Raw genomic sequence first — 17,384 nt, forward strand, 5'->3', positions numbered from 1 at the left:
AAGGAAAATTACAGCATCAAAAGGGATTAAAACAAGAGATTTGCTGTTTGAGCCTTTCAAAAAGATCTGGAACACCTATGCTTCAGCAAATGGAGAATAACTTTAAGAAATAAAAAATCATTTAGTTGCCAGGGCAATGTGCTCCATAAAAGTAAACACTCTATGGAAACCCATTTCCTAAAGGGTGCCTCCAGGTAATGAAGGCTTAATATATTCTCTTCCATTCCCGTGTCCATATGCCATTTTTATATTCTGACTCGGGCCTGTCTACTACTTCCTTCCGTGCCCTTTGCGGGGTTAGATTAGAGAGGTAAGGTGTTAATGGTGGACTTGATGAAGATTGAAGACCCACTTTCTCCCTCTGGAGACCAGCCTGATTTGAACAAATCGAGGAGAACAAAGCAGCCCTTTTGTGTCCTTGGGAGGAAACCTGTTCTATGTCCGTTTCTGCAGCCAGGCCTGCTCCTCGCAGGGAGGGAAGGGGGGTAGTCCACAGGGATCCCGGCTCGGGGAGGACACGGTTCCTGCGCCATCTGGGCCCACCCGAGTCACTCCACACGTGCACCACCTTTATCGGTGCTGCTGGATGGCTGAGTACGAGTTGGAGCCTGGGCTGGAAGGCAGTGAGTTGCCGCTGGGGGCCTACAGGACGTGCGGGTCGAGCTGCTGACTGGCCAGGCTGGTGTCCCCTGTTCCCCAATTCCCCACTGTTTTCCTCCTTCTGGCTGCTCTGCTGCTCAGGACACTCAAAGTGGACGTAGTGGAACACCTCGTTTGCAGTGTTGTGTGTTCCAACGATCCGGATGAAGGAGGCCGGCTGTCTTTCAACAGTTACTGATTGCCAGGACTTGCAGGCGACTTTAGTTCTTTCGGCTACAATGGTCCACTGCTGCTGGTTGGTGGAAACCTCAACATGGTAGCTGTAGCTCTGATCTTCACAGTCCCACAGTAATAACCACCTTGACCTGATCATGTATGGCTGTGCAGGTTGAACCACAATTGTACCACTTCCCAGCTGATGACATGTATAGCCAGAATCCCAATCATAGTTCTTGGTGTCCTTGTTCAGCAAGGTATTTTGGCTCCGACTGACCCCTTCAATCACACTGGCGCAATCAGCAATTGTTGCAACGTTCTCCATGGGCACTATTAGCCCCTCCTCCAGAGTGAAAGTTTTGTTTGTAAACATATGTTCAAGAGCCACAATCTGAAAATTTTTATTCACTGTGTTATGAGTCCCAACTATTTGAATATACCTGCTGACATGGGCTGGAAGATATAACGTTTGCCAAGAACGACCCAGATATTGTGAATGATCAATCACTCTGATCCAATCAAGTTCATCCATTGACACTTCAATGAAATATGAATGAGACAGGCTATCTCGGTCCAACAGGAGTATCCGAATATGATTGCTAATGGACGGCTGACACAGCTTAATCTCGATGCCAGAACTGCAGTCATCATCAATCAGATGCCTAGAAAATCCATGATCCAAATCATAATTTTGAGTGTCACCATCTGATAAGGCAGACTTCAGCTGCCCTTTTACCACCTGGGCTGCATACTTCATAGTTGCAATGTTTTCTTCTGGTATGAGCATTTCTCTATAATTGAGGTCCATGTCCCGGCTCTCTGATTGAACTTTAATAGCATCCAGAATGGCATCAGGGGACAACAGTCCCAAAGGCCTCACATCATTCAGAAGTTCAGTGAGGCTCATCAAAGGCAAACACACAGCCTGCATGATTTCAGCATGATTCTCCTTTGAATTATGCTTACACAAGTTTAACAAGGCTAGGAAAATATCTTTTTCGGGAGCTGCAAATGAATCTTTTAAAACGATGTTTAAAAGTGCTGTTTTAGAAAGGGAGGGGAAGCCTTGGCTTGAGAACACCTCCTGAGCATTTCTGTCCATAAACATGCTGCACATGCAAGTTAACTTGGGAAGTGAGTAGAGACTGGCAACATCAAAAGTCATACAGACATTCTGAATGTTAAGTTTGGTGCAGAGGTACTCAGAGGTAGAGTCCTCCAGTTCTGGAAATCCATATGATAGCCAGGCTCAAAAAGTCCAGCAGCACCTCCTCCTTCTTATCTGTCAGCCTCGCCTGCCTAGTGTATTGAATAGATGTATGTAAGTAGCATTGCGAATGCTTCTGCAGTGGTGTCCTGGAGAGGGATTTTGACTTCAGGCTGAGATTGTCACATTCCACCATACAGTAATGCTCGAAAATATTGGCACCTGACTGCTAAAATTACCCTGTGGGCAAGAAAACGTTTCTTTTCCACAACAAATGTGACATAGCCATATTCTTCCCCAATCAACAAGGCACAAATATGTTCAGACAAATGTGCACATGATCAATTTCCCCCACTGCAGTAAAGCTGCAAAGAGGGCGGCTGTTAGTCATCTTGTAGAACAGATGATAGTCGTGGATCCCCACAATGTTCCTCTGCGACCTCACCGCCCTCACAGACACCTCTTCTTCCCATTCCGCACCCCCATCCTAGCCACGGCCCCCTCCTCTGCCGTCCTCGCCACCCCTGCCTACCTTCCCATTTAAATTTGTGGTTCTGACATAAGGAAAAGGAGGACAATGGCTCCTGGCATAGGCAAGTAGCAAATCTCTACCACAGTCTGTCTTTTGGCTATTAAACATCCATTTTGGGACTTCCCTGGTGGCGTAGTGGTTAAGAATCCGACTGCCGATGCAGGGGGCACAGGTTCGAGCCCTGGTCCGGGAAGATCCCACATGCCGTGGAGCAACTAAGCCCGTGCGCCACAACTACTGAGCCTGCACTCTAGAGCCAGCAAGCCACAACTACTGAGCCTGTGTGCCACAACTACTGAAGCCCGCCCCCCTAGAGCTCGTGCTCCGCAACAAGAGAAGCCACTGCAACGAGAAGCATGCACACCGCAACAGAGAGTAGCCCTGCTCACCACAACTAGAGAAAACCCGTGCGTAGCAACGAAGCCCCAACGCAGCCAAATATAAATAAATAAAATTTAAAAAACACATCCATTTTATACTCCTTTCCCACATCTAGAACACACTCGTCTTCCAAAAGAGAAACCTCAAAAGCCTCACCCTCTGACATCTAGCTCAAAGTCCTTCTTTTCAGGCTCAGATGTGACTCTTCATGTTCCAGTGACCTAAAAACTAAATGACAACCCATCTGCTGAACAATGATTGAGAATAGGTTTTAGTGGTTAAAACTCTCATTCAAAAAAGGGGAGAATGGGCAGCATGCAGCAGTCACTGGTCTGTAGCAATCACCAAGTGCAGTTGAGTAGGATAGCGGAGACCTCCAGCCCTGGCAGTAGAGTCTGCTGCCTGGTTCACTGCCAAGTTCTCTGGGTCTTTTATCTCATCACCCCACTGCTTTATAGCCCATGGTTTCCTTTCTCAAGGTCCAAGGTGGCTTCTGGAGCTGCAGCCCTCACACCTACGTACCAGTCAGTTGGATGGAACAAGGAAGGGAGAGACGCTATAGGACATAAAGGTCTTTTGTGGCTGTGGCTCTGCCTTCTCAGTTTCTTCCCTGTCTCTCATCCTCCATGGCCACATCTGTGTGGGCACTGGAAGGTCTGCTTCTCGGAGCCTCATTGCCTCCAGTCTGCTTCTGCTGGTGCAGACTTGGGGTTTAGAGTGTACTTTGGAGCGGGTTGAATTAACTCTCACAGGTTATATCAGGCCAGTCTTGGGATTTTTTTGGCAGTAAAGTTCCACTGAAAACTTAGTAGGCTTCCAGACATTTTTGCTTTCACTTGGACTCAAGATTGTTTCTTTTAAGCCTCAAGACCATCATCTTTCAGTTACTGTCTCTGTGCTGTCCGTCCTTCTCCCTTTGAAATACTCTATTTCATTGCTTCCAAGGCACAGATTCCTTTCTTTTCATTTTTATTGAAATGTAACATATTTACATAAAAGTGCGCAATTTACAGTATACAGCTTGACAAATTTTCACAAACTGATCACCCCTATGTGACCGACACTCAGCTCAAGAAACAGAACATCACCCAGAGTATAAACCTTCTAGCTACTACTTCCCTCAAGGGTAACCACTATCCTGACTTCTAACATCATAGATTTGCTTTGTTTTGCCTATTTTTAAATTTATAAAAATTATGTATAAATGGAATAATCAATATATGTTTTTTGTGTCTGGATTCTGTTGTTCAAAGCCCTAAATGTTTGTGGGTATCATCCATATTATTTTGTGTGGCCATAATTTGTTTATTCTTATTGTTGTGTAGTATTCCACTATGTGAATATACCACAGATTATTAATCTATTCCACTATTGATAGGCATTTTGAGGTAGTCACCAGTTTGGAGCTAGTATAAATGGTGCTGCTATGAATATCCTTGTATTTATATTTCGGTGAACTTATATACATATTTCTGTTAGGTATTGTCTCAGTTACCTATGGCTGCATGACAGTCTCATTTTAGTATACTCATTGATTCTGTGGGTAAGGAATTTGGATAAGATGCAGAAGGTAAAATTTGTACTCTGCTCTGCCTTGTCTGGGGCCTCAGCTAGGAGAACACAAATGGCTGGGGGTGATTCAGTGACCAGGGGCTGGAATCATGTGCGGACTTCTTCACTCACTTATCTGGTGTCTGGGCTGGGATAACTCAAAGACTGGGCTAAACTGGAACTAGATTTCAGGATACTTGTCCACAGTCTCTCCCAGTGGCTGAGGCTTCCTCACAGCATGGGGGCCTCATGTCGTCAGACTTCTTACCTGGAGACTGGGAGCTCTAAGAGAAAGTATTCTAACAATCGAAATGGAAGCTGTAAGACCTTTTATGATCTGGCTTCAAAAGTCACAGTGTCGGGACTTCCCTGGTGGTCCAGTGGGTAAGACTCTATGCTCCCAATGCAGGGGGTCTGGGTTCGATCCCTGGTTGGGGAACTAGATCCCGCATGCATGCCACAACTAAGAAGTCCAAGTGATGCAACTAAAGATCCCGCACGCCACAACAAAAATCCCACTTGCCGCAACTGAGATCCGGTGCAGCCAAAACAAATAAATAAATAAATAATTATTTTTAAAAAAAGTCACACAGTGTCACCAACACCACACTTTACTGGTCAAAACAGTCATAAACCCTCTGTGGTTCAAAGGCAGTGGATATAGACATCTGTTTTTTGATAAAAGGAGTGTCAAAGAATTTGCAGCTCTGTTTTAAAACTGCCACATACCTCAGACTAGAATTTTGGGGTCTTAGGGTATGCCTATGCTTAGCTTTTAGTACTGCCACCCATTTATGTGGCATACTTGTATCAATTTGTTACATGAGCAATGTATGAGAGTTCTGGTTGCTCCGCATTTCTGCCAACACTTGATGTCACCTTTTTCATTTTAGCTACTCTGGTGGTTGTAAAGTAACAGCACGTTGTGATCTTAATTTGCACTTCCTTTGCATTTTCCTGACAACTAATGATACAAGCTTGAGTGGGCTGAATGGTGCCCTCAAAAGACATCAGGTCCTAATTCCTGGAAGCTGTGAATATTATCTTATATAGTAAAGTTTTTGCAGATGTGATTAAATTAAGGATGAGATGAAGAGATTATCTTGGATTATCTAGTGGGCCCTAAATGCTATAACAGGTGTCTTCATAAGAGAGAGGCACAGAGGAGGAGGTGGAGGGAAGATGGAGGTAGAGATTGGAATGATGCAGCCTCAAGCCAAGGAATGCCAGCAACCACCAGAGACCAGAAAATGCAAGGGATGGATTTTCCCTCAGAGCTTCCAGAAGGAGTGTGACCTTGCCAGTATCTGGATTTCAGACTTTTAGCCCCCAGAACTGTAAGAAAATAAATGTCTGTAGTTTTAAACCACCAAGGTTATGGGAATTTGTTATAGCAATCCCAGGAAACTAATATAAGAACATTTTCATTTATTTATTGGCCATTAGGATATTCTCTTTTATGAACTGCCTATTCATATATGTTGCCTGTTTTTCTATTGGGTTTTCTGCCATTTTATTTATTGATGCGAAGTGGTTCTTTTAATGTATTCTGGATATAAGTTGAACTGATTTGAGTTCTCTGGGAAGCAGAGACTGAGGTGGAGTAAGTGGTATGAAAAGCTTATGGTGGAGTAGCACCAATGAAAGAAAAGGAGAGAAAGCAGGATTGGGAGGGGGCCATCAGACTACAGTGTAGACCTGAAGCTCTCTGACAGCCCAACAGGGAGCTCTGGAGCAAAGGCTGCCCATTAGAGGAGTCCCATGGTGGGGTGGAAACAGCTAGGACCTTGTACCAATGCCTTGCTTATCTTTGGTTGAGGAACACCCTGCAAAGAACACGGTGGTTATCAGTGCCTTTTTCAATCATTGGTCAAGAGCCACCACAAGAAGAACATGACCTGGGCTCAAAATGCTGATGTGGACCTGAAGGAGCCAACAGCAGGAGGTTGTGAGTTAACCACACTCCTCACAGGTATGCAGTGAGTCCTCTCTTGAAGAGGGATCTGAATTGTGCATCTCAGTCTGCCATGTGAGTCCTTTATTGTAAATATCTTCTCCCACTCTGTGCTTGCCTTTTCACACTTTTAATGGTGTCTTTTGATGAACAGAAGTCTTTGATCTGAACGTAGTCCAATGTATCATTTTTTTCCTTTATAACTTGTTGTTTTGTGTCATGGTGAGAAACATTTGCCTACCTCAAGTTTTATCCTAAAAGATTAGTTTTTTAACCTTTCACATTTAGATCTATAATTTACCTAGAATTGATTTTCATGAATGTGAGGTAGGGAGTCAAGATTTATCTTGTCCCTTTGGCTATTCGATTGCCTTAGAAAAGAACATCTTTTCCCCTTTTCCCCACTGTACTACTGCAGGTGTTGCCTTTGTCATCAATCAGGTGAACATATATGTTGATTTGCATTTCCCTTATGACTAATGATGTTGAGCATCTTTTCATGTGCTTATTAACCATTTGTATATCTTCTTTGGAGAAATGTCTATTCAGGTTCTTTGCCCATTTAGAAAATTGGGTTATTTATCATATTATTATTGAGTTGTAGGATCTCTTTATATATTCTAGACACAAGTCATTTACCAAATATATTAATTGCAAAAGTTTTCTCCCATTGTGTCATTGTCTTCTTACTTTCTTGATCATGTCCTTTGAGGTACAAAAGTTTCAAATTTTGATAAAGTCTAATTTTTCTCTCTTTTTTTGTACTTGTGTTTTTAGTGTCATATCTAATTCAAGATCATGAAAATTTGCACCTATCTTTTCTTCTAAGAGCTTTATAGTTTAGGCTCTAATATTTCAGTCTTTGATAATTTTGAGTTATGTTTTGTATATGGTGTGAGATAGGGGTCTAGACTGATTCTTTTGTATGTGAATATCCAGTTGTCCCAACACCATTTGCTGAAAAGATTTTTCTATTCCCCATTGAACTGCTTTGGCACTCTTGTTGAAAATCAATTGACTCTAAATGTGAGAGTTTATTTCTGGACTTTAAATTCTATTCCATTGATATATATATCTGTCCTTATGCCAGTACCACACAGCCTTGATTACTTTAGCTTTGTAGTAAGATTTTTAAAATTGAAATATAGTTGATGTACAATATTATGTTAGTTTCAGGTGTACTGTATAGTGACTTGACGCTTGCATACATTATGAAAGGATCACCATGATAATTCTAGTAACCATTGGTCCCCACATAAAAGTTATTACAATGTTATTGACCATATTCTTTATGCTGTATATTACATCCAGTGGCTTATTTAGTTTATAACTGGAGGTTTGTATTTCTTAACCTCCTTCACCTATGTCACCCCCCCAACCCCCCGCAACCACCCATTCGTTTTCTGTATCTATGAGTCTCTTTCAGTTTGTATTGTTTGTTCGTTTTGTTTTGTTTTTTAGATTCCAGAAATAAAGGAGATCATATGGTATGTCTCTTTCTCTGTATGACTTATTTCACCTAGTGTAATATCCTCTAGGCCCACTGATGTTGTCATAAATAGCAATATTTATTTTTTTCATGGCTGAGTGATATTTCATTGTATATATACATCATATCTTCTTTATCCATTCATCTATTGATAGACGCTTAAGTTGCTTTCATATCTTGGCTTTGTAAATAATGCTGCAATGAACTTTGGTGTACGTATACCTTCTCAAATTAGTGTTTTTGTTTTTTTTGGGTAAATACACAAAAGTGAAATTGCTGGATCATATGGCAGTTCTATTTTGAAGTTTTTGAGGAACCTCCATACTATTTTCCATAGTGGCTGCACCAATTTACACTCCCACCAACAGTGCATAAGGATTCCCCACATCCTTGCCAACACTTGTTATTTGTTGTCTTTTGGATGATAGCCATTCTGACAAGTGTGAGATGGTATCTCATTCTGGTTTTTATTTGCATTTTCCTGACGATTAATGATGTTGAGCATCTTTTCATGTGTCTGTTGGCCATCTGTATGTCTTCTTTACAAAAATGTCTATTCAGGTCCTCTGCCCATTTTTAAATTGGGTTGTTTGTTTTTTTGATGTTGAGTTGTATGAGTTCTTTGTATATTTTGGGTATTAGCCCCTTATTAAATATATGATTTGCAAATATCTTCTCTCATTCAATAGGTTGCCTTTTCACTTTGTTGATAGTTTCCTTCACTGTGCAAAAGTTTTTTAGTTTGATGTAGTCCCATTTGTTTAATTTTGCTTTTATTTCCCTTCAGTGAGGAGACAGATCCAAAAAAATGTTGCTAAGACTGATGTTAAAGAGCATACTGTCTATATTTTCTTCTAAAAGTTTTATGGTTTCAGGTTTTACATTTAAATCTTTAATCCATTTTGAGTTATTGTGTATATAGTGTGAGAAAGTAGTCCAGTTTGATACTTTTGCACGTAGATGTCCAGTTTTCCAATTTTTTGAGAAGACACCATTTAGTGAAGAGACTCTCTTTTCCCCATTGTACATTCTTGCTTCTTTTTTGGGGTGGGGGGCTGCACCATGTGGCATGGGCTCAACCAGGGATCAAACCCACACACCCTGCAGTGGAAGCATGGAATCTTAACTGCTGGACTGCCAGGGAAGTCCCTATTCTTGCTTCTTTTGTCATAGATTAATTGATTATATAAGTGTGTGTTTATTTCTAAGCTCTCTATTCTGTTCCATTGATCTATGTGTCTGTTTTTGTGCTGGTATCGTACTGTTTTGATTCCCATAGCTTTGTAGTATAGTTTGAAATCAGGGCACATAATACCTACAGCTTTGTTCTGCTTTCTCAAGACTGCTTTGGCTATTTGAGGTCTTTTAGAATTACTTGTTCTAGTTCTGTGAAAACTACCTTTGTTATTTTGATAGGGATTGAGTTGAATCTGTAGATTGCTTTAGGTAGTATGGTCATTTTAACAATATTAATTATTCTAATCCATGAGCTTGGTATATCTTTCCATTGGTTTGTGTCATTTTCAACTGAAGAAAGTCATCAATGTCTTATAGTTTTCAGAGTACAAGACTTTTGCCTATTTGGTTAGATTTATTCCTAGGTATTTTATTCTTTTTGATGCAATTATAAACAGAATTGTTTTCTCAATTTCTCTTTCTGATAGTTTGTCGTTAGTGTATAGAAATGCAATAGATTTCTGCATATTAATTTTGTATCCTGCAACTTTACTAAATTCATTGATGATATCTAGTAGTTTTCTGGTAGCACCTTTAGAATTTTCTGCATATAGTATCATGTCATCTGCAAACAGTGACAGTTTTACTTCTTCCTTTCCAATTTGGATTCCTTTTATTTCTTTTTTTGTCTGATTGCTGTGGCTAGCACTTCCAATATTATATTAAATAAAAGTAGTGCGAGTGGGTATCTTTGTCTTATTCCTGATCTTAGAGGAAATGCTTTCAACTTTTCATCATTGAACATGATGTTGGCTGTGCATTTGTCATATATGGCCTTTATTATATTCAGGTATGTTCCTTCTATACCCACTTTGTTGAGAGTTTTTATCACAAATAAACGTTGACTTTTGTCAAAAGCCTTTTCTGCATTTATTGAGATGATCATTTAATTTTTATTCTTCAGTTTGTTAATGTGATGTATCACAATGACTGATTTGTGGATATTAAACCATCCTTGCATCCCTGGGATAAATCCCACTTGATCATGGTGTATGAACCTTTTAACGTATTGTTGAATTCAGTTTGCTATTATTTTGTTGAGGATTTTTGCATCTATGTTCATCAGTGATATTGGTTTGTAATTTTCTTTTTGTGCTGTTTTTTCTGATCTTGGTATCAGGGTGGTGCTGGCCTCATAGAATGAGTTCAGAAGCATTCCTTCCTCTACAATTTTCTGAAATAATTTGAGAAGCATAGGGGTTAATTCTTCTTTGAATATTTTGTAGAATTCACCTGTGAGGTCATCTGGTCCTGGACTTTTGTTTGCTTGGAGATTTTTTAATTTAATTAATTAATTAATTAAGGCTGTGTTGGGTCTTTGTTGCTGTGTGCAGGCTTTCTCTAATTGCAGCGAGCGGGGGTTACTCTTCATTGCAGTGTGCAGGCTTCTCATTGCGGTGGCTTCTCTTGTTGCGGAGCACGGGCTCTAGGCACACAGGCTTCAGTAGTTGTGGCATGCGGGCTTAGTAGTTGTGGCTCGCAGGCTCTAGAGCGCCGGCTCAGTGGTTGTGGCACACGAGTTTAGTTGCTCTGTGGCATGTGAGATCTTCCCAGACCAGGGCTCGAACCCATGTTCCCTGCATTGGCAGGCAGATTCTTAACCACTGCACCACCAGGGAAGCCCGCTTGGAGATTTTTAAATTACTGATTCAGTTTAATTACTGGTAATCTGTCTGTTCATATTTTCTATTTCTTCCAGATTCAGTCCTGGGAAATTGTACATTTATAAGAATTTATCCATTTTTTCTAGTTTGTCCATTTTATTGGCATATAATGGTTCATAGTCATCTCTTATTATATTTTGTATTTCTATGGTGTCAGTTGTAACTTCTCCTCTTTCATTTCTTTCTTTTTTTTTTTTTTCAGAGACATCAGTGGTTTAATGGATGGGGGAGCTTACACATCTGAAGCAAGGTCCTGGAGCAAACCCCCACCATGTGCAGCAGACAGTGGACAGGACATGGTGACAGTCTTTGCTCTCATTTCTGATTTTATTTATTTGGACCCTCTCTTTTTTCTTAATGAGTCTGGCTAAAGGTTTATCTTTTTTTTTTTTCAAAGAAGCAGCTCTTAGTTTCATTGATGTTTTCTATCATTTTTCAGTCTCTATTTCATTTATTTCCACTCGAATATTTATTATTTCTTTTCTTCTACTAACTTTGTGTTTTGTTTGTTCTTCTTTTTCTAATTCCTTAAGCTGTAAGATTAGGTTGCTATTTGAGGTTTTTCTTGTTTCCTGAGGTAGGCTTGTATCGCTATAAACCTCCCTCTTAGAAATGCTTTTGCTGTATCCCATAGATTTTGGATTGTCTGTTTCCATTTTCATTTGTCTCCAGGTATTTAAAATTTTTTCTTTTTGATTTTTTCAATGACCCATTGGTTGTTTAGTAGCATATTAGATTCCACATGCTTGTGGGATTTTTGCAGTTTTTATCTTGTAGTTGATCTCTAGTCTCATACAGCTGTGGTCAGAGAATATGTTTGATATAATTTCAATCTTTTAAAATATGAGACTTGTTTTGTGGCCTAGCATATGAGCTATCCTGGAGAATGTTCCGTGCACACTTGAAAAGAATGTGTATTCTGCTGGTTTTGATGGAATGTTCTATCTATCTATCTATCTATCTATCTATCTATCTATCTATCTATATATATCTATATCTATCTATCTATCTATCTATATATATCTATATCTATCTATCTATCTATCTATCTATCTATATCTATATATATATATATATTAATTCCCATGGGTCTAATTTGTCATTAAAGCTAGTGTTTCCTTATTGGTTTTCTGTCTGGATATCCATTGATGTGAGGTGTTAAGTCCCCTACTGTTATTGCATTGCTTTCAATTTCTCCCTTTATGTTTGTTAAATTTGCTTTATGTATTTAAGTGATCCTATTTGGGGTGCATGTTTATTTTCAATTATTATATCTTCTTGTCGGATTAATCCCTTTATCATTATGTAATGTTTTTCTTTGTCTCTTGTTACAGTGTTTGTTTTAAACTCTATTTTCTCTGATATAAGTTTTGTTCCCTCAGCTTTCTTTTTCTTTTTCTTTTTTTGGTTGTGCCACCCAGCTTGCAGGATCTCAGTGCTCCGACCAGGGATTGAACCTGGGCCACAGCAGTGAAAGCCCAGGATCCTAATCTCTAGGTCATTAGAGAACTCCTTCCCAGGTTTCTTTTTGTTTCTGTTTGCATAAAATACCTTTTTTCATCCCCTTTCAGTCTGTGTGTGTCTTTAGATCTGAAGTGAGTCTCTTGTAGGCAGCATATATATGGGTCTTGTTTTTGTATCCATTCAGCCACTGTATGTGATTGGAGGGTTTAGTCCATTTATATTTAAAGCAATTATTGATATGTATTTACTTATTGCCATTTTGTTAATTTTTGGAGTTTTTTTCATAATTCTTTTTTGTTCTTTTCTTCTTCTTTTGCTCTCTTTACTTGTGATTTGATGACTATCTTTAGTGTTATGTTTGGATACCTTTCCCTTTCTTGTGTGTGTATCTATTATAGGTTTTTGGTTTGTGGTTACAATGAGGTTCATAAATAACAACATGTGTGTATGTGTGTGTATATATATATACACATATATATAAAATCATATATATATTATTATTTTAAGTTGATGATCTCTTTTTTTTATAAATTTATTTATTTATTTATATTTTAATTTTTTTTGGCTGCATTGGGTCTTCGGTGCTGCATGTGGGCTTTCTCTAGTTGTGGCGAGAGGAGCTACTCTTTGCTGCGCTGCATGGGTTTCTCATTGCAGTGGCTTCTCTTGTTGCGGAGCACAGGCTCTCGGTGTGCGGGCTTCAGTAGTTGTGGCGTTCAGGCTCAGTAGTTGTGGCACACATGCTCTAGAGCGCAAGCTCAGTAGTTGTGGCGCACGGGCTTAGTTGCTCCACAGCATGTGGGATCTTCCCAGACCAGGGCTCGAACCCGTGTCCCCTGAACTGGCAGGTGGATTCTTAACCACTGCACCACCGGGGAATCCAAGTTGATGATCGCTTAAGTTTAAATGTATGCTAACCACCCTATGTTATTACTCCCCCACCACGTTTAATGTTTTTGACATCCTATTTTACATCTTTTTGTTTCGTGTACCCCTTAACTACTTATTGTGAATATAGGTGATTTTACTACCTTTGTCTTCTAACCTTCCTACTAGCTTTATAAGCAATTGATCTACTACCTTTACTGTATATTTTCCTTTACCAGTGATAATTTTTCCCTTCATAATTTTCATATTTCTAGTTGTGGCCTTTCTTTTCCATGTAGAGAAGTCTCTTTAACATTTCTTATAAAGCTGGTTTAGTGGTGCTGAACTCTTTTAGCTTTTGCTTGTCTGTAAGACTATCTCTCCTTCAAATCTGAATGATAACCTTGCTGGGTAAAATGTTCTTACCTGTAGGTTTTTTCCTTTTATCACTTTGAATACATCATGCCACTTCCTTCTGGCCTGCAGAGTTCCTGCTGAAAAGTCAGCTGAGAGTCTTATGGGAGTTCCCTTGTATGTAACTAGTTGCTTTTCTCCTGCTGCTTTTAGGATTCCCTCTTTATCTTTATTTTTTGCCATTTTAATATAATGTATCTGGGTATGGACATCTTTGGGTTCATCTTGTTTGGGACTCTCCGTAATTCTTGGATGTGAGGTCTGTTTCTTTCCTCAGGATAGGAAAGTTTTCAACTATTATTTCTTGAAATAAGTAATCTGCCTCTCTCTCTCTCTCTCTCTCTCTCTCTCTCTCATCTCCTTCTGGGACCCCTATAATGTGAGTGTTAGTATACTTGATGTTGTTTCAGAGGTCTCTTAAACTATCCTCATTTTTTAAAACTTCTTTTTTTTCTGTTCAGCTTGGGTGATTTCCACTACTCTATCTTCCAGATCACTGATCTGTTCCTCTGCACCATTTAATCTACTCTTCATTACTTCTAATGTATGTTTAATTTCAGTTATTGTATTCTTCAGCTCTGTTTTGTTCTTCTTTATATTTTCTAACTCTTTGTTGAAATATTCACTCTGTTCATCCATTCTTCTCCCAAGTTCAGTGAGCATCTTTATGATCATTACCTTGAACACTTTATTGGGTAGATTGCTTATCTCCATGTCATTTAGTTCTTCTTCTCTGAGGTGGTATCTTTTTCCTTTGTTTGGAATATATTCCTCTGTCTCCTCATTGTGCCCAATTCTCTGTGTTTATTTCTATGTATTAGGTAATTCGGTTATGTTTCCCAGTCTTGGAGAATTGACCTTTTGTAGGAGGTGTTGTATGGGGCCCAGAAGCATGCTACCCTCTGGGAACCTGAGATATATGCTCTAGGGATGCCTCTTATGTGGGGTGCATGAGCCCTTCTGTTGTGGCAGGGCTTAATACTGTGGGTGTGCTGGTAGGTGGGGCTGGCCCCAGCCCAATTGGCTGTGAGGCCCTGCCTTGAGCAGTGGCTGCAGGCCTGCTGAAGGTGGGTGAGGGAGTAGGCCTCTCACCCAGCTGGCTGTGCCCAGGGGGTCGAGGGGCTGATGACAGCCTGCTGCAGGTCAGGGTCAGGTCCCTGAATGCTGGTCACACAGCCCTGTGGGGCTTGGGGTTGGTGCCAATGTGCTGAAGTTTTAAGTTTGGTGTTACATAAGGAGTATGAATTCCAGCTCCTAAAACAAATGTAAATAGGCTTATGATTAGGGATTATTAGAAGAGATCTTTTTTCCATTTCACTCAGAACCAAGGCCTAGACAACACTTTGAGGGTTGAGGCTTTTTTCTAGTTCACCAACCAAGACTGTTACCTTTCAGAGGTACTGGCTTCATGAAAAAGTCTCCAATCCTACTTCCTAGCCCACATACATCCCAGAGTTTGCTCCTGTTGCCAGTATACAAGACCTAGCACAGTACGCAAGCTCTAGGCCCCCAGGGATTGGCAAGTATCTTCTGGGTGAGTTCTAACTTCAGCATTTGCTTACCTCTGTATTTGGGTTTGCTCATCTTGGATCTCTATAGATTTCTCTTACTTTCCCTCTACTTTAACCCTATATTTAAAAAGATATTTTAAAAAATATTGTATCCAGCATTTCTGAGTAGTCTACATTGGCAGGGTTTCTCTGGCACCTTTGCTGGGAATGATCAAGTCTGGATGGCTGCCTGCTGACAAATTCAGCTCCAGGTTGACCTGAGCATATCCAAACCTACCAGGTGACCAGAGCTGAAACAAAAGGCCTATTGCATAACAGATTTTCTTCTTTATAAGGCAGTTGTAGTTGATCATAGAATTTGTTCCTTTCTGTTACAGTTCATACAGACAATTTGGAAATGATCAGTTGCTCTCAACTGGGGGCAATTTTTCACCTTCCTTCCCCACAGGAGACATTTCGCAGTATCTGAAGACCTTTTTGGTTGTCACAATTGAGAAGGGGGTGCTACTGGCATCTAGTGGGTAGAGGCCAGGATGTTGCTAAACAACCTACAATTCACAGGATAGCTCCTCCGTAACAAAGATGATCTCCCCCCAAATGTCAAAAGTTCCATGATTGAGAAACTTTGGATAGTAATCATAATGTCTTTTAAAAATCTTCCTACAGGAATCTTGAGTACAAGTGTGACTGTTAACTGTCTCTTCTGACTCCTTTGGCTTAGATATAAAAGTTGAAAATGTTTAATTGTCAAAAATAGATGAAGGAGGATGAACATTGCTACCATCGATGGAGCACCTTTTCTGCTTCAGGCATGGTGCTAACTGTGTTAATGAAGATGGTACCATTCATTTCATCATTTTCTCCAGAACTTTGGTGCTTTGGGTCAAAGGTTGACATAAAGCTTTCAGAGCAAATGATAGGTAGTCTGCAATTTTCAAGTAAATTATGAAATTCAAAGCAGAAACAATCTCAGTTGAGTTTCTAGGTATGAAAACATGTGGCATTTTGAAGTTAAATTTTATTAGGTCAGCATATCATAGCATGATTGATGTGACCACATCAATAACTTTCCTCTGACTTTTGGAAAAGTTAGAGACACAGAAACAAGCCTGACTTAGCAGCATTGTGAGTCAGGCTGCAGGTAAGAAACGCTCCTAGAATCACTTCCCTGGCCTCCATGACTCTACCTGTATCAGCCTGTATGGTCTTCCTTGCAGGGCCTCCCTTTCAGGGAAGGGGGAATTGAGTAATGACTTGAAAACTTGATCAGCAGCATCAAGCCCACTTGACTGGTTAGAAAGAAAAAAAAAGATAACAAATATTCTCACAAATATAGTGCCATTTGACTTGCAAAATCCCACAGGATTGTCCAGGGATCAGGGCAGTGGACAGGGATGGACCAAGCAGCTATAAATAAAAAATGGAATAAAGGTTTTATCTTGATTAGGAATGACAGTGTAGGGTGCTGAGAATGATCCTGAGGCAGTGTCCAAATCCAATGGGAAAGAGTACAGTCATCAACTGATGATAATTGGTTTATGCCATATTTGCTATGTCTGCTCTAATGTCCTGCTTTCATTTGAGAAAGGCATGACCAATCAGGAAAAGTTATGGGCTGTCTCAATCATGCCATTTATATGGGGTTAGGAGCAGGGTCATCCCACCCTTATTAGCATATGCAGTAGATAGGGTACAAATCCAGCTGAGTGTAGGCTCATGTCATCAAATTCATCCAAGCTTCCCCATTGTCTTCTAACAATTTCTGGCTCTCATCTTTCCTGGACCTAGAATTGGTGGGTTACAGGGGATGCACATTTACTATCTTGGTAGAGATTGCCAGATACCCTACAGCAGTATCACTCCATTTTTTTTGCTCCCATCAGCAGTAGATGATAGTGCCTGTTTCCTCACATCCTGCCAAATTTGGGTGTCATCATTCTTAATATTTGCCAATCTGATTGTTGAAGATAGCTGCTGATTTTGATCCACTCTTGTTGGCTCACCTTTCAATCTTGTGTTCCCACATTTCTGCCCCTAAAATTACTGTAATTACTCCATAGTCTAACTTTTACCTAGCCCTTGGGCCCAGTGGTTGGGTCTCTACCACTAGAAACAGATCTTGGAGGTCAGGATTCTTATATCTCAAATTTTTATTTCCTATTCCAGGGCCTTAAGTATTTTGGGAGGGTACAGGATAGTCCCAAAAATGCTTGCTGAAATGAGTGGATTTAGGCCAATGTCCACGTGGAGGAAGAGTGGAATGTTGGCTCCTGCATGGTTGGGAATTGGGTGTGATCG

At 40.2% G+C, this 17,384-nt stretch overlaps 1 pseudogene; it reads right to left on the bottom strand.

Moving 5' to 3' along the window:
• Window positions 1-570: 570 nt before the first annotated feature.
• Window positions 571-2,414, bottom strand: LOC103002287 (BTB/POZ domain-containing protein 9-like; annotated as a pseudogene).
• Window positions 2,415-17,384: the final 14,970 nt, after the last annotated feature.

The sequence above is a fragment of the Balaenoptera acutorostrata genome, chromosome 12 (genome assembly GCF_949987535.1).
Source record: "Balaenoptera acutorostrata chromosome 12, mBalAcu1.1, whole genome shotgun sequence".
Taxonomy (NCBI): Eukaryota; Metazoa; Chordata; class Mammalia; order Artiodactyla; family Balaenopteridae; genus Balaenoptera; species Balaenoptera acutorostrata.